Source organism: Porites lutea, chromosome 9 (assembly GCF_958299795.1).
Source record: "Porites lutea chromosome 9, jaPorLute2.1, whole genome shotgun sequence".
Classification (NCBI taxonomy): Eukaryota; Metazoa; Cnidaria; class Anthozoa; order Scleractinia; family Poritidae; genus Porites; species Porites lutea.
In genome coordinates, this window is record NC_133209.1 from 23,886,581 (window position 1) to 23,909,871 (window position 23,291).

Here is a 23,291-nt window from a genome sequence, read left to right on the forward strand (position 1 = left end):
CAAAAAAGTGTCTCTCCAGAAAAAAAGTAAAATAAAGAAAGAAACAAAAAGTAAGTGTTGTGGGTTTTGATTCACTTCGTAATGTATATATATATATATATATATATATATATATATATATATATATATATATATATATATATATATATATATATATATTTTTTTTTTTTTTTTTTTTTTTTTTTTTTTTACTTAAGTGACGGTTTCCAGCAGAAAACAGCACATCTTTCTTACATTTCTCACGAAATACAGATATTGAGGACCCAGATGGGTGTCTCGATACCGCACTTAAATTTTTGACAGCTAAATTTGTATATAGTAAATTAAGCTTAAGTTTATATTAGATAAAGAAAAAACTCGATTTTCGGTGTTTTAGCATTGAAGATGTAAAAGATACTGTGTAAACCCTACTGGTATGGTTATTGAACTGTTTTGTGCCTATAGAGCTATTGTTGACAAACAAACCCCATTTTAGGAGAAACAGATATCACAATGTAAAGCACTTAAAAAATACTTTATTTCATATTGCATCTTTGAATTGAAAGAATCATGAACTTGGGCAGCAGTTCTTCTTTTCTTCCCTTCTCTCTCTCTCCCTGCAGGCTTCTCTTGTTGTGCCATGCCATCAGAGTTTGGTTCCTTTATTCTTTTTTCCCAACCAAGTTTCTCATTAAAATACCTGAAATTTAATAAATTAAAAACAAAAAACATTTGAACCAGGTAGAAAATTAACCGTGTTAAAGGGTACATACAAATGTGGCCCATGATTAAACAATTGAAACCATTTGTACAAAATAAAAAATTTTCCAATCTAAAGAGTGAAATTATAACATGACTGCTTTAAAATGATAGGTTTTACCCGATTAAGGATGCATGGACACCATGAATTTTTATGCAAACGTAAGACCCTATTAAGAAAATATTATTGTTTTGCAGATCTATAAAAGCCATCTTATCGTATTCATACTTTGTGCCTGCAATAAGTTAAATAATATGCACCACATCCCCATTAAGCCCACCCCTCCCCTCGTTTTCTGCCTGTCCCAATACAAAACCCACTGGGACCAGAAAATGAAATACTGGCAGATTTATAACGAGGCTATAATATGCTGTTAAGGTTGCCTAGTTTAAAATTGCTGTGTAACAATAATGAAATAGTCAGAATTTTACAAATAAGCAAATATAACTATTTAATTTAATTAAAGTACGAATTACATTCCCTGGTGTACAATAATCAGCTGAAAGATTGGATAAAATTATTTTTATATTTGTTGGAATTAGCCTCAGTGTAAAAAAAGTGACATAAATGAATACATTGCACAGTTTTACCTATTTTTCCAATCTCTTCTGCTGACTGGTCTTCACTGATGGACTGTTTGGCAATGTCCTTGTGTCCTTTTTTACAGAACATACAAAAGAAGGACGAGAAGAATATCCTGCAAAATCATTAAATGTGCATCAGACAAATGTTAAATAGCTTCAGGTTTACCCTAAAGGTCATTTTATTTCCAGTGGCTACAACTCACTTCTCCAGATCTTCAAAAATAGAAAGTCAGAATTATGCTTAAGTCATAGTATACAGATAAAGAGGATGAGCACGAGGCGAACTTTCAAAAATAAATAAATAAATATGTCAATTCATTCACAATACGTAGCCATTTTCAATTGGCTCCGGCTCCCAGCTAATTCATAACCAACAGGTACTTTCCATATTTGGAGGACGCAAGCAATATACCCTTGATTCCATGATATATGGTTATAAGCAGGGTTACTACATGGTATATTTGCCTAGCAACAAGGCTGCTTAGGCAGTATTGAGTGAACTAAAAATGTGTGTTTAAATCTATACCAAGACGAAATAGCTACATTTTCTGACTAAAACTGGATGGAATGTAAGAACATGAAAATCATGTTTCTGGATGAATATTATCTACTTTTGTGAAGTATATGCAAAATGCCTTCAGATATTCTGGAACTGTGCTGGGAAAAGGCCAAAGTTTTTGAAAAAAGTTTACAAATGTAGTAATGTTTACAATGAAAAATAACACAATAATTGTTATTTGGTTTTTATATGATGTGCAGAATTATGCTGATCTGAGGTGGGCATCATTCTATTCAATTTGCATAATCTTTTGCATCGTACTCTACCTCATTCAATAATTTATGCCCTAGTTTAAAATTAAACTGGGTAACAATGGTAAATGCATTGTACAGTTGTACATGTACCTATTTCCTTTAACCTCTTTTGCTGGTTCGTCTTTGCTGAAGGACCGTATGGAAACATCTGCTTCCATGGTAGATAACTTTCAAACGAGGAGAACATCCTGCAAAATAAATTTGTTTTAAGCAAAACACTAAGTATGAAGGCACTAGAAATAAGCTTATTATCATCACTTTACACAACAGTCAAATAAAAGTGGACAGGTTTGCCCTACAGGTCTTATTCTTTCCTTTGCCCACAACTCCTTCTCCTTCGTCTAGGAGGATTTTAGCTTGAGTCTCAGACTAAGAGAATCTTTGACCGTAAACAATCCACCTCGACGAACAAAATATTAACCACAAAAAATAATATGTTACAAACTTAGAACTTACCGCTGCTTGCAGACACTTCAACCGACACATCCATACTATCGGCGGGCAGTTTTTCCAAAATGGAGCTGTAGAAACTCGTAAAATGTCACCTGGGGTAAAATTCCGCTAAAATCAGGGGTATTTTGCCAATATTGGCTAGGCGTTCTGTCGCCCGCTCTTCCCAGACTTCACGCGGACAACGGGGCAAGAGAGAACGCCTGGGGACTAGGCTGGTAGTATTGTATTACATCCTTGAAATACTTACTGAAGTCAGTTAATGTTTTTGCATTTACAAACAAATTAAAGTTGGTAATGAAAGGTAATGAACTTGAACTCTGGATAGCTTCTTTAACGACATGCAACTTTTTCACAGTACAGAGTAACCGTTAAATGTTGATCGTTAACAATATTAAACATTGTGCAACTTTTAAAACCTCTATTAAGCGGACACCCTCTATTAAGCAGACACTTGGGAAGGTCCCGAAGGTGCCCGCTTAATAGAGGTTTCACTGTAATTGATATAATAATAACGTAATAGTAATGATTATAATTATTATAATTTACATTGTTAGACAATGAAATATTTTTAAACTTTCAGTATTCTGAACATCACTCATGTTCGTAAACTACTGTTGTAAATGGTAGCATTAACATGTCTGACGTTTAGTTTGCACAGAACTTGAGTAGGGGAAAAAAATCCCAGTTTCCATCAGGTACTGTACAGAACCTCCAATAAGATTACATGCACCTATTACTAACAAACACTAATCTGGGTTCACAGCAATTAATTTCTATGTTAAAAATCTGCATTAATCCCAACTGTTGTAAGGAAAGACATCTTTTCTTGGTAACAATTATCATATAGATCGGTCAAATCAGATCAAAAATTCTTTGCAGAATAGTTGGCCACATGATAGATCATAGCCATAGCAAAATTTAATACTCCTCTCTCTATGGCAGTGGCGGATCTAGGGGAGGCCCGGGCCCCCATAATTTTTAGAGCAAACTGAGGCCTGAAGGGCCAAAAAAAATTTTTTGGGAGACCACCCCCCTCCCCCCTTATCTCAGGGTCTGGATGACAGGGCTCCCCCTTATCTGAAGGTCTGGATGCGCCACTGTATGGGGCATTTCAGTTGAACAGATGCCTTTCACAAGCAGCATAATTCCGGAGTAATTTTGTCAACACTTTGATGGTGAATAAGAAAACAAATTATCATATAGAGAGAGAAAAGGGGATCGAGAGTGCACCAAAATCGACCCACCAGTCAAATCACACAGCCAATAATGTACAAGAAAACAAAAAAACAAATGACATGCCTTTACTGTGAAAGAAGTTGAAGAAACAATTACAGCAGAAGAGGCTTTAAGGTACACTTATAAACTAATATTCAAGCAAGACCTCAAAGAAATCAGGGAGTGGGGATTATTTACAGAGAGGGAAGGGCTAATGCAGATGGGAAGATACCATTTCCAAATTCTTTGGACCCTCCCCTTTCAGTTTTTACAAGACATATTTTTGACAAAACAACAAGAAGCCAAGTCAAAACTCTGAGGGGTTACTTAAGTTGAATTAAAAATATTGATTCCACCATTCATTCATTGATGTACTGTTAAAGAAACGTATTACAAAAAATCTTGAACAGACCCATTGACCTGATAGGCAGCCTTTCCCAAGAAATAACTTGCAGATATCATGTAGATGAAGACTTCATAGTATCAATGGCTTCGAACCAAAACGCACAGTTTAAGCACATTTTCATTTGCAACCTTAATTACAAAGCATAAAATAAGTAAGCCTACATAAATAAATAAATCTGACAGAATTTATGTAAACCTGGCTTCAGTGAGTGTCCACAGGTCCTATGCTAAGTGTGTCCTTGGTACCAAGACTTTGATCCTCCCCACCCAGGACAATGGGTGACTGTCTGTGCCTGCTACTGAGCTCTGCAATTATCAACAACAACAACAACAACAACAACAACAAAACTTTATTAATAAACACATAAACTTACAGAAGTATTCCCCGCAGCTAGCAAGGCTATTCGAGGCGGGACAATGCGTGCAAAATATAAAAATAGAGACTAAGGCTATTAACATTATCATTCTCAGCAGAGGCCTGATTCAGCTCAGTGGCTAGGGCAAATTAAGAACAAGGTACTTGCCAGTCAAAGCCTCTAGTGAACACTGCTGCTTACTGAAGGGGTTGTGTCAAAATAGCCCCCTCCCTACCCCACTAATTTTGCTCCCCCCCTGACCTGATCCACCCACCCACTGTTAGGGCAGTCCCTGGGCTATCCAGCTAAACCAATAAATACGGCAAGCCCCCTACCTTTTTGTACACTGGACTGGCCTGGTGCCAGACTGTGCCCGGCGCCAGGCGAAAACCTAGTGACCAGTCATTTTAACGAAATCAGACAGAAAAATTATTAAATAATATTATTATTACAGCCTCATATTTTGCACATTCTCTTGACCTTATGTGGTAAAATGACATAATAGTGGGATAATAAATAACGATATTAATCCTTCTCCTCAAGTGTGAAATATAAGTATGGCGATTTTTACACTGTACATGTATTTAATAAGGAAAGTGATAATGTATAATTGTCACCTAGATACACAGCCTGGTGATCTGGGGCCATTCAAAGGATGTTATTCAGTAACATCCACTAAAAGGTCCTTTTCCCCGCGGAGTAAGAAGAGGCTTGAAACATCAAAACATCCTTCACACGGGGGCAGTGGCATCTTCTTGTTTGAATTGATTGGAATCAATCGAGGAATGATCCAAAAAGTGGGACAAAATCTCTCACCAAAATCAAACAAGTCGGATAGAGACGATCGAAGTGCAGATGAATCACATATTGAACTTCGAGGCGAGCGTGACGTTATACGTTTACGAAATCCGACCGAAGACAAGAGGGCCTTTCGACGGATGTTAACGAGTGCTGACCTTGCAGCAGACTACAATTATGTCTGCAGTAAACAAAAAGGGGCCAATAAATGGTATTTCATTGCATCACTCCTTAAAGTTTCCTACTCACATCGGCAAGGAACATACCTTTACCATGCACAATCCAGCTGACTTATTGTTCTCCAACTTGATTGGAAGCACGCTTCATGTGGACAACAAGACAAATGAGATCAAAAGCTTTTTTTGCGATAAAAAAATTTCACGCAAAACATTTACTACGCATGTGGTTTACTATGCATGTGGTTTGCATGCACTGAATACGTCCGGCAGTCCCACATTATTTTAAAATTTGATATGATGACAGAGAATATGAACAACAAGACCTTCAGTCTTCAGAGAACCAGGCCCGGGTTCCTAGAAAACCGAATAGCGCTAATCGAGGATTAAATCTCGCTAATCGCGGAATACATTTTGTCCCACGATTAGATCCTGTTCCTGAAAGCATGATTAACTTTAATCTAGGAATAAACTAAGTGTTAATTTTAACCCACCTAGCGAGGTCGATTAAGTCACTAATCGGCTGAAAACGTTTGTAAAACAAACAAAATGGCGGACTTACTGTTGCCTCAAATACGTGAAAAAAAGTTCCGACAGCAAGAAATTAATCTCGACCAATTCACTGATGAAGAGCTTTGCTGTAAAAGCAGGTTTGGCCGAGAGTCAATTCAATATTTGGTAGAAATCCTCAAGAACGACCTCGGGAGAAAGACGAGGAGAAAACATAGGCAGTTGCCAAGGTGGTTACTACTTCATGTAATAAATTTGGTCATTATAAAACAAGGACTGTGGACTGCGGATTGAATATAAGGACTATGTTATAAAAACTGGGCCAATTATTTCTAGGTAGATGAAGAATTTCGGTTTCCTCTTCTTGTCCTTTGGTTCAACCTAGACCACTTCATTTTCCGCCATTTTCCTTTACTTCACCCGTGCCTAAAAATTTTTCGCGCCATATTTTTTAAAAGTAATCATCCCAAAAACTAGTTAAACCGGTTTATTTTATCACTAATCTTGGATGACTTAATCGTGGGTTTATTTCGCTTTCAGGAACTCCTTTTTAACCCACGATTAGTTATCCAAGGAATAAGAAAATTAATCGTGGATTTGACGCTAATCGGAGGATAGTTTAATCGGCTTTCCAGGAACCGGGGCCAGAACATTACCTTCCTAACTCAAAATGGTGTTGGATCATAAAGTGCAACTTTAAGTTACAAGAGATTGAAACAAACAGTAGAATAAATTTTTACTAACAGGAGTCTATGAAGCTATTTCTTTGGACTAACAAGTTACTGTTTTTAACCACATAATTTTTTTTTGCATCAGTATGTGTCATCATGAACTTTATTGACCTAAGTTTAAACCGATCTGGCAAGAGCTATTACGAATTAATAAATGTGTGCAACATTTCTCTCTAACGCATTGATGTCTACTTTTGTGCTACTGTGAGTTGGACACTTTCATGGGTTTTTAATTGTGCCTTCGTGGGAGTTTCATGGGCTATTAGAAATTTCATCTCCCATGAAATACATGCTAGGCTGTAACTGCCTTTTCAGGGGTCATGAAATGTATCAGTCTAAAATATATGAGACTTTCATGACCCATGAAAATCCATATTCATGGCTTTGTAAACTTTTCATGGCTCATAAAAATAACTGGTAAAGAATTTCATGGAAACTTCATGACGTAATTTAGCACCATGAAATCCGAAATCGCTGTTTTCATGGCCATGAAAAAAAATTCATGGGTTTTTCAACACATTTTCATGGGATTTTCATGAAAAAGAGATTTGTAGTGAAGTTTAACCGAAACGACTTCCATTCATTGTTGTCGATATATTTGATTCAGTTGTACTTGATGAATGTTGCATCACAGTTAAGTAAAGGCGTTTTCTGATATATTTGATTCAGTTGTATTTGATAAATATTGCCTTACAGTTAAAGGGGTCTCTTATAATTAGTTATATAATCTGAAACTTTTCTTGAGAAATGTTGCCTCACATCAGTTAAAGGGATTTCTCCAGTCATCTAAGTTGAAGGGGCCACGTTTGGCATCCAATTTGAATATTTGCCACATTCTGGATATTGCCAGCGCTCTGGTGATTTTTCGCTGTTTGTGCCAAATTTTGCTATTTTCCCCCAAATCGCCACTCACCAAGGGGCCTGGTGATTTTTCCCCGTTTGTGCCAGAATCGCCAGCATTTTCGCCAAAATCGCCATTCTTGAAGGGGTCACTTTTGCCATCTAATTTGAATCGCCAGCCCTCCGGCGATTTTTTGCCATTTTCGCCTTTGCGTGTATTTCTGGACATAAGTGTCTCTATCAGCCTCACTGTATATTACTTTGCTTTCTTCTTCATTAAAATTAACAAAAAACTAAGCGGACAAGAAGATGACTTACTACAAAATAAGGTCTTTGGGCTTTAATCGATACATTTTAGCTATTTACCCCTTAAGGGCTCAAAGTTAGCGACTAACTGGTCGCATATGCGACTGGATTTTTGGTTGTGTGCCTTAAAATTCATGTGTAATCGCACCTGTGCGCATTAAAACCCAAAGCACAGTGCGACTGACTTGCGTCCGAGCATACTTACGGCATCGAACTAGACAGACGTTAAGGTTGGTCGACTGGATCTTTTTTTTTTTGAGGGGGGGGGGGGGAGATACTTCCCACGTTTGAGCATTAACTACGTCGGCATGAGTAAAGATATTGGAAAAAGGTTACCACAACCGTATTATATAATGATACAAATTTCTTATGATCTAGGTTTTATTGCAATCGGAGTCGCCATGGCAACGTAATGACGCCAGTACTCTTTTTATTTAGCTTTGTGTTTCTCTGTACCAGGATTTTTTTTGAAGAAATCGCTTAAGGGAGTATGTACCTCGGACGCAAGTCAGTCGCACTGTGCTTTGGGTTTTAATGCGCAAAGGTGCGATTACACATGAATTTTAAGGCGCACAACCAAAAATCCAGTCGCATATGCGACCAGTGCGGATTAAGGGCCTTTTTATGGACGGTCATGTCCAAAGTTCAGTTTTAAGGACAATCAAAACAAAAACAGTGCGGATTAAGAGCCTTTTTTCCCAGGTTTGAAAGTTTTTAAGAGCCCATGACTGTAAATATCGAGAATCGCTGGCCAGGCTGTCGGGAAAGAAATAGGTGATGCTTAACTTGATTATTCTGTGATTAAATATTAATTAGAAATTGACATTTGTAGCACAAAGAAGTTAGATTTCGTGACATAAGATTTCACAATAATGTAGACAAAGTCCGAGTATATTTACGATATAAAATGATGTAACTGCATGCATTTTCTTAGGCTAAATAAGGTGAAAGAACTTGCGATTTTGTAATAGACACTTAATTTAGATACATTACAATGGGAACTTTTACTGTACATGTGATTAATGTAAAAATACTGCCTTACGCAAGGATAGTAGAAAAACCACTGTATACTTAGAATGTTTTAGTTGATCGTTCATAGTTGAGTTAATCGTTGATCGTTGATCGTTTAGTTACGTTGATCGTTGAGTTACGAACGTTGAGTATGTGAGAGTTGTACTTCGCAGTAGATTGTTGGATTGCATTAAATCGTGTTGTTACATCGAAAGATACAGTCCTCTTGATTTGTTTGAACCAGCGGAGCGGGGTTAAAAGAATTCCGCAACACAGGCTAAAAAAATCGAAAATTCTGATAATTTTTCAGAAAAACCACTTTGGGGAACTATCTTCGAAAAAAATATTTTTAACTTTCAAGAATCTATAGTGTTCGAGAAAACGAGGAAAAACGAAAATAGCGGTTTTTACCTAATTAATTATGCAAAAATTAGAGTAAACATGGCCTACTTTATCGCGTCGGTACCGAGACAAGATTCAAAGCTATAGAACAAAAATATTTTTGTTTAAAAGCATTTTATCTTTTCTTTCTATCCATGGTATGTTTTAAACCATAAACACGATTTTAAATTTTTTACGGTTTTTTAAAAACTACCACCAAGCGCACTTTTTAAAATGGGTAAAAAATGAGCAACTTCAGAGGCAAAAAACTCACCTTGGCATGTGTGATACCTAGCAAAAATGTATACTAGGACAAAGTTCAGCTCTTATATTAACAGAATATGAAATAAAAAATCTGGGTACTCCGGATTCGCCTTTACAAAATAAACAGTTTCGTGACCACCAGTGGCAAAAGGTCACAAATTTGCATAAGCCAAATTTGTAGAGAAATGATGCCGCCTGACTTCTCTTTCTAGTTTCGGTTCATGGTATATTCGAAACGAAGGAGAAAGGATGAAAGCGCCTTTAAATGAAGGTAAAATTAAGTAAAGGATCAGAAAAATTGATATCCCTGATAACAAATAGCTGTGAAGGTTGGTGACACGATGTGGCAAATTTGCATAATGCATCTGCATATTCCTATCGTAACTGTCAGCATCACGCAATATTTGAGGCTTAAGAAGAGCATAACCAAGAGAATAGCTAATGTTAAATGTTTTGTAATTAGTATGTTAGCTCTTCTTAATTGTACATTACAAAATTAAGGTTGCTCACAAATTGTTGTCGGGTGTTGGAGTACTGTATTCTGCAATTGCGAGACCGTTGTCAAACTCAGCACAGTCACACTTTATTTTCAGTGTATTTTTACCGGTATGATAAAAAAATGTGAGCTTATGAAGTGTGTAAAGAAATATTATTCATGTCAGATGACTTAACTTTACTTAATTCATCTAAATGAGATTCGTAGCCATACATCTTTCTTGGAGTGTTTCAAAATCGATTGGGCTAACCTTATAGTTGGAACGAAATTTACCGTTTTTGCTTTGTTTTACCTTGTATTTGAGGGCAATTTCCAAGTACAAGCCCCGGGGGGCTTATATATGGAGGGGCGATTTAACGGACGGTTTTTTGCGTTACAAGTTTGGGGACCTATATTTGAAGGTGCTTATACAAGGAGGGGCTTATTTTCGGAATTTTACGGTATCCTTCATGAACCATTTACCTTTCCATTTATTCACCAGGATGATAAACTGATCAAAATCAGCAAGGATGGATTTTTCCACTGGTACCTCATTCACCAAATTTTCACCTATCTATATGTATCTTGACGGAGTTACACACACACACAAAAAAGCAACATTTGGGGTGAACGAATCTACTTCCAATTTTTCTATTCACCTTCTATTCTTTACAGATTAATTAAATGTCCCTTTCCTGAAAAGTTAGCCAGCCAAAATTCCTTGCAAAACAAAGACAGTGAGAAGACGATCAAAATCCGGAGCAACAGAAGAAGAAAGGCAAAGGGAAAAAAGAGAGCGGGAGAGAAAGATCGATATAGTTTCGTAAGAGATGTCCAATTTTGGCTTCTATGAATGCGCCAAAAAAGCTTCTAAATTAGTGTGCGTCCAATTTAGCAGTCTTGTGTCGCAAATCTCTTTTTCAGCCATTCCCACATCATGCTAACTGGCTAGCCTCAGTAATCGGCTCCTGCTAGCCTGCATAACAGGCGTGCGTTTTTCAGGCGAGCGAAGGCAAGCCCGAAGCCGGAGCGAATGCAAGCGCGAACAGCGTGAGGAGCGTCATTAAGGGGTAGGTCTGGGGCGGAATGCAACAAAACAATGGTATGTGGACAGGCCGTTGTTTTTTCTGCGTCTTCCCCATCGCGCTTGTCTGGCGCTTCTCACTCACTTCGCGCTTGCCTTCGCTCGCCTGCAAAAACGCGAAAAAAATAAGGCCTGTTGTCCAGGCTACTAACTGGTAAACCGGTCCAAAAGGGCTGGGTTTTCTTCCACTAAAATTGGCCGTCAAAAAAGAGTTAAAGGGGCTATGCCAAGCTATTTTCTAGTTCATTTTAAAAACCTAATATGGTCTTCATTTCACATCAATTCAGTTCAAAAATAATGGTCCAGTTTTGTTATGTAAGACTATAATTAGGCACGGTCTGTTACTACTGATGTCCAGGATGGACATGGACTGAAAATTGAAAAAAAATAGGCCATCTTTTTCAAGTTTAAATGCATCACCCAAAAAGATATTTTTGGTTAGTGCTCCCTTATAAAATGATATCTTCTTCATACCCCACATGTAACTCTACACTGAACATTTTTTGACTGGGTAAAGGCAGTAAGTAATGACTTTAGCACAGAATCAGCCTAAAACAACAAATATACTCGCCACATATGGCCTCGATTGGGGTCTTCTTTCCCTTTTGTCTGAAGCTCTTTCCTTCTTTACTTTGGGAAACGGTTAGGCGTAAATAAAACCACCGATCCCACTTACTTACCTCGTTATGTTATTTAGCTCCTTAGTCGCTATTAACTACCCTGCGAGCAGAGGCCCTTCGATCTTCCTAGATAAGTTGGGAAGAGGAAGAGAAGGGTAGCTATCAACTAAATAACAATTCGATCGGACGTTCCGGTGTGAAGGCGCGAGCTGGGACATTGCGGGAACTGACGTTAGTACTCCTGAGCGAAAGCAGACATTTCTTTTAACAAAACTCGGGTCTGTTGTAAACTGAAAATTGTAGTCAAGTTACGCTTTTACTCTGCGTCACCTTACTGCCCGGTTAGTAAATGGTACTTACGTCGATACAAGTTCGTTGCCGCATACTGCGATATGCCAGGGTCGTCAAGGATGACCTTTCTAATGCTTCTCTTTTCAAGATGATGCTACGTTTTGCAAGCACTCGACATGGGTGGGAGTTGATTAGAGACATGGACAAATCCTAGTCGCATCGTCGTGAAAGGGATTTACTCTGCTGGAGTACAGTTGAACCTCCATGTGCAACTACCTCCCTTAAGCGACCACCTATCCAAAACACCAAAACCCACCCAGTTTAAGTCTTCCAGCTGGAATCTCTCTGCAAGCGCCAGCGACCACTAATTGGGACTGACGGTTTAATGATTTTGCATTGTTTTTAAACTTTTGTAAGCGATCCCTTGTGGTAGAAACAACATCAACATGGAACTGCACATATCGTAACTTGGAAATTGCATGCAATCAATTCTCTTCCTTAAAGTAGCTGTGTCCGGTTTTCTGTTCAAAGAAACCTCCCGTGGTTCGATTCAGGTAAGAGACCACCTCCCGTTAGCGACCACTAAGTCTTCGCATTTTGGGTGGTCGCTTTCGGCAGGTTCGACTGTAGTCTCCTTTTCCAGTTCTTCGGCGGCGTCGGTGATTTTTGCGTCGGTGATTTACACACAAAGGCGCTGCTACATTATATTTTGAAATCACTGAACAAATATCATTTTTTATTTGAACGAAAGCGCCCATTGGCAGGTGGTACAACTCCGAGATGATCTAAAAAGGGCAGTTTTTGCGGGAAAGATGTTTCGGATTCGTTTCGGAGGAGATAAACCGCTGGACCGTATGAACTACGATGACTTAGCTGTTTCCTAGGGCCTTTGGTAGCTACCTTATTATACCTCTATTTGTGAAAAAGTAAAAAAAAAATAAACCAAGGGGCAGTTTGTTGTTTGTAATACGTAGTAAAAAAATCAGATTTCAACATCTCTGTCAAGAAAATGCTAACTTTTAGTGCGTGACTGACAGGCATGCAAAATTAGTATCCCTTCTTTCTGAAAATAAAATAAAACGAGAAACAAATGATGTTGCGAACAACGCATTGCCTGTTCAAAACAAAGTTTCCATAAAATTTCATAAGGGGATAAAAATCAATAAAAGAAGGCGGAGCTGCTCGAGACGTCGTTGCGTGACATTGTTACTCTAACTGTTAGTTTATGACTTCCTCGCACGAGTCGAAGTGTATCCCGTTCGCAAAAAACCTCCTTCAAAATAAAATTTCAAGGAAAATGTACCTACCTATTTTAGATATACCAGGGGCAAGGAAGATGATACAGATAGATGCTAATACAAGGAAGATAGGAAAAAAAAAAACAGAGACATGGGATATAGTTTACATAATAGTCCGGCGCTTTTATATAACGCTTCTTCGAGTTCTTTGTTTTTATTTATTTATTTTTTTGTGAACGGTTAATTACTCTGACATTTTAACATAAACTTTATCAAAAAACGTTTTCTTGGTTCGTGATGTTTCCGAATCTCACACACTGACCCTGAATTGAAACAAAACCGGCTGCCGCAACATTTCTTTACAAATTTGACTTTTGCAAATTTGTGACCTTTTGCCACTGGTGGTCACGAAACTGTTTATTTTGTAAAGACGAATCCGGAGTACCCAGGTTTTTTATTTCATATTCTGTTAATATAAGAGCTGAACTTTGTCCTAGTATACATTTTTGCTAGGTATCACACATACCAAGGTGAGTTTTTTGCCTCTGAAGTTGCTCATTTTTTACCCATTTTAAAAAGTGCGCTTGGTGGTAGTTTTTAAAAAACCGTAAAAAATTCAAAATCGTGTTTATGGTTTAAAATATACCATGGATAGAAAGAAAAGATAAAATGCTTTTAAACAAAAATATTTCTGTTTTATAGCTTTTAATCTTGCCTCGGTACCGAGGCGATAAAGTAGACCATTTTTACTCCAATTTTTGCATAATTAATTAGGTAAAAACCGCTATTTTCGTTTTTCCTCATTTTCTCGAACACTATAGATTCTTGAAAGTTAAAAATATTTTTTTCGAAGATAGTTCCCCAAAGGGGTTTTTCTGACAAATTGTCAGAATTTTCGATTTTTTTAGCCTGGCCAGCGATTCTCGATATTTACAGTCATGGGCTCTTAAGTGCATTTGTCACAGTGAGCCGACCAGAGGTATGAAAATGAAAATAACCGATTTCGACGAAAACTGGTGTGATTAAACTACTTCTTATGGTCGTTAATATGACACAGTTTTAGATTCATCAAACCTTTCCTTGACAAAAGGTAAGGTCAAAGGTCAAGCCTAAATTGCCGGCAATTTATCGCTACAGAAAAGCAAATATTGACCTTGTTTAAACATGTATTTCACAACTCCAAGACGTAGGGAATCAAAATAAAGTTAGTACCAGTGAAGAACTATACAAACTCTTTAAGGTTATTTAAAAATTAATTATGTTTCTGTTGAATTTCATTTTAATAGTCTTCGGGAATAACCTGCCCTAGTTCGTAGGAGTGTTTTGCCATGAAAGTGGTGTTCTTAAAAATCTTTGAATTATGCATTCCAGCATTCTATTGATAAAACTTATGCTCTGTGACAAAGGTAATGAGCTATATATTGAAATAGGAAAGGAAAATGTTTGGGCAATTTTGTTTTCTAGGATCTTTTTGTGAGAACGTTTAGTCTATTTAGCCAGTTTCAAGTTGCGTGACACAAAATAAAACGATGTTTACTTCATTGCTGTAGAGTATTATTATTTCTCTGTAACGGGTAGCTAGACCTAAAGGTGAGTGACATTCTTAGTCATCTTAGGTACTTAACGACCCTTTCGTTAATAAGCGTGCCAAAAAGGTACGGCGCACTTTTAAGGATGTCCTTCAAAAAGTTTTCAAACAACGAAATCAGAAAGTGAGTATTGTTCGATTCAACAGACACCGCATCTTCACGAAACTTATGGCTGGAGCTTTTAATTAATCCTTTGAAATTTTCAGTCCTTTCTCGATATTTTGTGCATATTTACTAAGGATGGATCCAGGAATGATATGAATCCTCCTTGTAGCGGGCTAACATTGCAGACTTACCGCGCGTGAGCCGCCGTTATAAAGCGTGGGAACAGAGATCTCTTATTGGCTACGGCTGAATGTCACATTTGATAAAAGGGAGATGTTACTTGAAGCCATTTGTAAGATACTTTCTGACGGAGCAGTAGCATATGGACAAGAGAAATTATTTAGATCTATATATTTTTCAATGATGCCTCGGTGAATGCAGGAAAGATATGTTTTGTTCATTTGCGCGAGCGGCAAGCTCAATTCCTTGTGGCAATCGACAAGTGAGAGAAGAAAACAGCAAACTTCTGCTGACTTCGCTGGAGACTTTAACCCCTCAACATGAAACATGGAAAATTCAGGAAAAAGATTTACTTCTAAACAGAGCAGGTAACTGTTTAAACATAACATGCCTAATGAATTGCATTATATGCGAAATAAGCATCACTATTAACACATTATAATTTTAGGCGTTCAATATGTAAATGATGAACAAAAAAATGTCATGACAATATGTCCGGCACACCGCTTCGAGCTTGCCCAACACTGGAGACCATCCAACGCTTACTGTCATCCCGAACACACTCAAAGTACTCAGAAGCGAAAGGTTTCAATTCCTGATAGATACATCACACCAGATATGGCAAAAGAATTCATGTTAATGTATGGTTTACACCGTATTATTGGATCTCGTAAGTGTTTCAAGTAATATCTTGCCATTAATCTGTTTATATTTGTTAAAATATTGTTACAGCGTTGCTATTTGTTGCAAAAAAGAGGCCTTGATTCTGCTTCGTGCAAGGCTTGCTATAAAACCGAGAAATGTTCCAGTCGTCAGGTTCACTTCACATTACGAGCCGCAAGGTCGATTTTCGTGCACGCACCAGGGATCCTTAATTTCCATGGAGATACCCACAAACTGGACTCAAGTAACTACAAGGCGTTAGTCTTGACACATTTCCTTGCGCACCTCAGGTGTGCACATTAATCGCTTTCTGTCAGTTCATCTGTCAATAAACTCATTTTAGGACAGAACACAAATTTGCGTCAAATATCAGAGCTTGTCTTCTGCGCGCCGAATTTATACCATCGGAGCGAGATATTTTAACTCAGCTATGGTTCTCGTCAAAATCACTTAATGAAAATACTTGAATTCATGGTTGGTGTTAAAAAAGGGTCTTGGTGCAAGTCTTGGAAAAAAAAGAAATATTTTTTTCGTTTCTTAAGCGAAAGGCAAAATCTAGCGCTTTATGAAGGTCGAATTCGAACCCTCCAAAGTAATAATTATTCGGTACGTTACTTGGTAAGTTACATTTTGTCGCCGAAATGGTTTCAAAAGTTCAACGCGAAGAGTTCTGGATGTTATTTCGCATTATGTCCGAAGGACAGAAACTGTGTTCGCCGATATAAGGTAAGAGAGACCTTTATTATTTAAAAGGTAGATGAGCAGTTTGTTATGGCTCTCGCATGCGGAGTTCGAGCACATCGGTGAAGCCGTTTTGACGACACTGAGGAAAACTGAGGAAAATATTTACTTGCCTTTGGTATTGTGTATATCCTCGATCACTATACAATAACACACAAATATTATAATTCAAAGGGCATTTACAACACGCGCCAAAAGAGCCGTGATCCCGCCAAAATGCTCGAACCATCTAACAGAGTGTAAAAAGGGGGCTGGTAGGCAACACATGACTTTTACCTCGTGCCAAAATGCTGCTTGTTCCAAAAATTGTTTTCTCTGGTGGGTATATTAAATTCTGGGTTCTACTCTTTGAATGAGTAAATGTGAATTTTGCCGCTTGTTTCATACTGAGAGGTCATGACACGTATATTGATTTTCTGCGGTTATTGTTTCTGGTCGGCATGTTTTGTCCTCTGATGCAAGAGCACTTTCTTCGACCTCTTTTGAAACGTAAATCTCTTCCTTTGCGGCTAAATAAGAGTTTAAGGTTGTTTAGTCTTCTCCAAAGTGCCTCCTGGATCTGAATAGCTAAAGGCCATATTCTTTTGTCCGTGAATGTGATGGTTTCCTTCAATTTATGTCACGCTGGGCCCAGCTCGTTTAGTATTTTCTGCACGATGTTAAATTTTCACCGAAAGTGATTTACAGATCCAAATTTCGAGGAATGGATTATAGGAACGCATTTTGTGAAGAGAGATTTTTTAAGTAAAAAAGAACTCGGGTCCTTAAATCGATCGTGTTTTAGCTAGCCAATTGCAATTTTCATATCCTGTGTTAGTTCCGATAATTCAGTAGGTTATTCTCTCCTCTCCCTCTTAGCTTACAGGCGGCGCGCCCAAGCTTAAGAGGTGAAGAGAGATTTTTTTCAAGGGTAAAAAACTCGTAGCTTGAATCGATCATGTTTTACTATCTAGCCAATTGCAGTTTTCATGAGCTATGTTAGTTTGGATAATTCAGTAAATTTTTCTCTCCTCTCCCTCTTAGCTTACAGGCGGCATGCCCAAGTTTAAGAGGTGAAGAGAGATTTTTTAAGGTAAAAAACTCGTAGATTGAATCGTCATGTTTTAGCTAGCTAGCCAATCGCAGTTTTCATGCGCTGTGTTAGTTTAGATAATTCAGTAAATTTTTCTCTCCTCTCCCTCTTAGCTTACAGGCGACGCGCCCAAGTTTAAGAGGTGAAGGGAGATTTTTTCAAGTGCAAAAAGCTCGTAGCCTGAATAGACCATGTTTTACTAGCTAGCCAATTACAGTTTTCATACGCTGTGTTAGTTTGGTTACTCTCTCCTCTCCCTCTTGGCTTCCAGGCGGCACGCCCAAGTTTAAGAGGTTAAGAGAGACTTATTTAAATTGAAACATTCGTAGCTTGAGTCGATCATGTTTTACTAGCTAGCCTATTGCAGTTTTTATAGGTTATTCTCTCCTCTCCCTCTTAGCTTACAGGCGGCGCGCCCAAGTTAAAGAGGTGAAGAGAGATTTTTTTCAAGGGTAAAAAACTCGTAGCTTGAATCGATCATGTTTTGCTACCTAGCTAATTGCAGTTTTCATGAGCTATGTTAGTTTGGATAATTCAGTGGATTATTCCCTCCTCTCCCTCTTAGCTTACAGGCGGCACGCCCAAGTTTAAGAGGTGAAGAGAGATTTTTTTCAAGGGTAAAAAACTCGTAGCTTGAATCGATCATGTTTTACTATCTAGCCAATTGCAGTTTTCATGAGCTATGTTAGTTTGGATAATTCAGTAAATTTTTCTCTCCTCTCCCTCTTAGCTTACAGGCGGCATGCCCAAGTTTAAGAGGTGAAGAGAGATTTTTTAAGGTAAAAAACTCGTAGATTGAATCGTCATGTTTTAGCTAGCTAGCCAATCGCAGTTTTCATGCGCTGTGTTAGTTTAGATAATTCAGTAAATTTTTCTCTCCTCTCCCTCTTAGCTTACAGGCGACGCGCCCAAGTTTAAGAGGTGAAGGGAGATTTTTTCAAGTGCAAAAAGCTCGTAGCCTGAATAGACCATGTTTTACTAGCTAGCCAATTACAGTTTTCATACGCTGTGTTAGTTTGGTTACTCTCTCCTCTCCCTCTTGGCTTCCAGGCGGCACGCCCAAGTTTAAGAGGTTAAGAGAGACTTATTTAAATTGAAACATTCGTAGCTTGAGTCGATCATGTTTTACTAGCTAGCCTATTGCAGTTTTTATAGGTTATTCTCTCCTCTCCCTCTTAGCTTACAGGCGGCGCGCCCAAGTTAAAGAGGTGAAGAGAGATTTTTTTCAAGGGTAAAAAACTCGTAGCTTGAATCGATCATGTTTTGCTACCTAGCTAATTGCAGTTTTCATGAGCTATGTTAGTTTGGATAATTCAGTGGATTATTCCCTCCTCTCCCTCTTAGCTTACAGGCGGCACGCCCAAGTTTAAGAGGTGAAGAGAGATTTTTTTCAAGGGTAAAAAACTCGTAGCTTGAATCGATCATGTTTTACTATCTAGCCAATTGCAGTTTTCATGAGCTATGTTAGTTTGGATAATTCAGTAAATTTTTCTCTCCTCTCCCTCTTAGCTTACAGGCGGCACGCCCAAGTTTAAGAGGTGAAGAGAGATTTTTTAAGGTAAAAAACTCGTAGATTGAATCGTCATGTTTTAGCTAGCTAGCCAATTGCAGTTTTCATGCGCTGTGTTAGTTTAGATAATTCAGTAAATTTTTCTCTCCTCTCCCTCTTAGCTTACAGGCGACGCGCCCAAGTTTAAGAGGTGAAGAGAGATTTTTTTCAAGGGCAAAAAGCTCGTAGCCTGAATAGACCATGTTTTACTAGCTAGCCAATTGCAGTTTTCTTACGCTGTGTTAGTTTGATTACTCTCTCCTCTCCCTCTTGGCTTCCAGGCGGCACACCCAAGTTTAAGAGGTGAAGAGCGATTTATTAAAATTGAAACACTCGTAGCTTGAGTCGATCATGCTTTACTAGCTAGCCTATTGCAGTTTTTATACGCTGTGTTAGTTCGGATAATTCAGTAGGTTATTCTCTCCTCTCCCTCTTAGCTTACAGGCGGCGCGCCCAAGTTTAAGAGGTGAAGAGAGATTTTTTTCAAGGGTAAAAAACCCGTAGCTTGAATCGATCATGTTTTACTACTTAGCCAATTGCAGTTTTCATGCTTTATGTTAGTTTGGATAATTCAGTGGATTATTCTCTCCTCTCCCTCTTGGCTTACAGGCGGCACGCCCAAGTTTAAGAGGTGAAGAGAGATTTTTTAAGGTAAAAAACTCGTAGATTGAATCGTCATGCTTTAGCTAGCTAGCCAATTGCAGTTTTCATGTGTTGTTAGTTTGGATAATTCAGTAATTTTTTCTCTCCTCTCCCTCTTAGCTTACAGGCGGCGCGCCCAAGTTTAAGAGGTGAAGAGAGATTTTTTTCAACGGTAAAAAACTCGTAGCCTGAATAGACCATGTTTTACTAGCTAGCCAATTGCAGTTTTCATACGCTGTGTTAGTTTGGTTACTCTTTCCTCTCCCCCTTGGTTTCCAGGCGGCGCGCCCAAGTTTAAGAGGTGAAGAAAGATTTTTTTAAATTGAAACATTCGTAGTTTGAGTCGATCATGTTTTACTACCTTGCCAATTGCAGTTTTTATACGCTGTGTTAGTTTGGTAAATCAGTAGATTATTCTCTCCTCTCCCTTTTGGCTTACAGGCGGCGCGCCCAAGTTTAAGAGGTGAAGGGAGATTTTCTTGAAGTGAATAGTACATAGCTAAAAACGATCGTGTTTTAGCTAGTAAATGCAGCTTTTTCACATTGCTTTAGTTTGTATAATTCGGTAGATTTTTCTCTCCTCTTCCTAATGGCTTACAGGCAGCGCGCCCATTCTTAAGAAGCTGTGATAAAGTATAAAGTAAGTCACAGCTTGAATCGATCGTGTTTTAGCTAGTCGTTACAGAGTTGTTGTTTTTGTTCATATTTTGTTTTTGTTAGTGTATATAATTCAGTAGATTTTTATTTTCTCTCCCTTTTAAGTCTTTAGCTCTTATGCGATGCGCCCAATCTTTCGACAAGTGGTGTTGGTTTCAAAAGCGAAATTTAGTAATTGTGATTTTTTTTCTGATCTACGGCTCTCAGTCTGGATAATATTCAGCGTGATGCCTGTGTTTGATGTACACCGGAAACCGGAAAAAAGCTAGTTTTGTCCGCGGGCGGCAATACTTTAATTTCGACAGTTTAAGCTAAAATATTAAGATAATTTCTAAATCATTTGTGAACTGTGTTTTGGTTTTTTTTTTGCGTAAATATCTCTCTTCGATCAAATGTGACAATTAGGCCAGATTTATACTAGCGATGTAAAAATTTCCTCCGTCCATGTTGAAACCGAACAAACCTCGCGGGTATCCGCTTTGGCGGGTGATCTCCCTGAGAGGTAATTGAGTTGTTGTTTTCATTGTTTATTCATCAAGTTCTCAGTTGTAATTATTTTTCGGTAATATTGTTCTTATTTATTGTTTATTGAGTGGGTCGGCTAAAATTAAAGACAAAGAGTGAAGCTCCAATGCAGAATTTTTTGAAGTCTATTTGCTATTATGCTTTCGACAGTGCACGTGAATAGCAACTAGAGAGATAAAAATAAACTGGATTAAGTGTCGAAGATGAAAGATTGCTCAATAAAACGAACATTGTTGACAGCTTTAAGATAGGCTCAGGGTCTCTTGATGTAATATAACCCTTGGTTCAAAACAATAGACTTGGCGCCTCGCCCTTCAGAAATATGCGAAGATTGCGACGTTGAACGTCGCAATCCCCCGAAAATCGAGCCTGCGGCTTGTAATGTGCAAGGCTTGCTATAAAACCGAGAAATGTTCCAGTCGTCAGGTTCACTTCAGTGCGAGTCAAGTTGCAAGAAAAATTGCCTCGTGCTATAGTGCCTAAAAGTTGCACACGATAAACCAGTACCCAGGGGGAAACAGATCAAATACTTCCCTTTGCCCTCACACTGATTACTGTCAGTACACTCACAACACGATGTCTCCCCCTAACTTACTTTCTTTCTTCAGCTACATTCTTCACACACATAATGGGTGGGGGGGAGGGCACTACTTTTTAGAAATTTATGCTATAAGGGTGTTTTCCACTGGATGTTGTCGTTTTCTGTAAGGGGAATAGGGTAGTGGCTGGGTATAAACACTTCTGCCTCTATCAATTTCAAGTCGTGTTGGGTTATCTTTTAAGGGACTGGGGTCAAACATGAGACCACATGGACTAGCCGTCACAATCTGACAGTCTGCCTTTTTCAATGTTTGTTTGGCATTTTGCCTCTTATCTCCTATGGAAGCAAGGAAATGTTATGCGGTTTCTGATCTCCAGTTAGGGCAGTGAGAAGTCGTGTTATCTGCTAGGGAACTGGGTCTGAACGTGAGACCACATGTTCTAGAAATATAACAAGTCGTATCTCATCTGGTATTGCATTCCTGGTTACTAGATCCCCAGCAAAGCACCCCAACCCAAACCTTTTACAATTCCTCCTTGGGTTTTACCTACGTGAGTATTGACATTGTTTATAAAAATATTTACATGTTATTACAGGATGTGCAATATTTAGTATGAATAGGTATGGAAGGGAGAAGGAGAGGGATATGATGCTCTTTCTTGTTTGTCAAAATTTTAGCTGTTAAAAGAGGTTTTCATTCCTTCCCCCACTTTCTTGGCAATTTTGAGCAATTGGTTTTGTTCGTGCGTTCTTTTTGTTTAGAGTTTTAGGGGTTTGCCTATGTTCATCAAAATGAGTGGGAAAGGGTCATCTGAACTCATTACTGAGCTGTTTATTTGTTCGCTTGTTGGCCCGGTCATGCAAACAGTACAGATCGCGCCAGGAGATAACATTACTGAAAATAAGGTTTCTCATGAAAGTGTGCTATTATTCACTGAATAAAAGGTAGCGTCAACGAAGCATGTACCGCTGCCCTTATGGCTTTTTGGTCTGTTAATATGAAGTAAGAATCTTTTACACGTACTTTGTATGCATATTAGGTGTGTGCTGTCAGTGTCGGGAAAAGCACGCTTGCCATCTGAAACAATTTCGGTCTTCACAGCAGCCAACTTCAGAGAATATTGCAGCTAAGAGCAACCCACCCCGTAAAAGGTTCCCTATTCCACCTGAGATGTTTAGCAGCCCTTCTGGTATGAACAATTCCTTAATTAGTGATGAAGATTACAAACAACCACTTACACCAGCGAGTGCAAAAACTGCCTACAACCAGTATGTGTACAAATTACATGAAGCGACTGGGATAAGTGAGCTATTTAGACACCTAGATTCTATTCTGATGAAAGAGTGGAAAAACTTGCATCCTCGTACTAAACATTATTATGCGTCGTTCGCTAAACAAGGAGTTAGACCAGTGTTGGAATCAAGTGCCCCTGGCAAAGGTGAAGAGCTTTGGAATTACTTGAAAAACAGTTCAATAACGGGTCTTGGCAACAGCGATATCGACTGTGATGAAGATGAAGAAATTTCCCCTAACACCTTCTCGGACAACACTTTACGAAATCTTATTGATGCCTATAACAATGCACAGTCTTCAAAATCGAGAAAAGAAATTTTGTCAATATTTGCTCAAAATTTTAAGAGAAAGCAATTGAAAGACCTAATTCCTGGTCTGACAGATTTTCGTATAAAGGAGGCTAGGAAGCATTGTAAAGAACATGGACTAGGCACTGCAGTGCC

The 23,291-nt window shown here is 38.4% G+C and overlaps 1 long non-coding RNA gene across 1 annotated transcript; it reads right to left on the reverse strand.

Moving 5' to 3' along the window:
• Nucleotides 1–442: 442 nt before the first annotated feature.
• On the reverse strand, nucleotides 443–2,754 carry LOC140948542 (uncharacterized). Its single transcript, XR_012167053.1, has 4 exons — nucleotides 2,593–2,754; nucleotides 2,227–2,324; nucleotides 1,330–1,436; nucleotides 443–679 (listed from the first exon to the last, which is right to left on the reverse strand). It is a non-coding gene; the product is annotated as an uncharacterized lncRNA (long non-coding RNA).
• Between the last annotated feature and the right edge of the window lie 20,537 nt (nucleotides 2,755–23,291).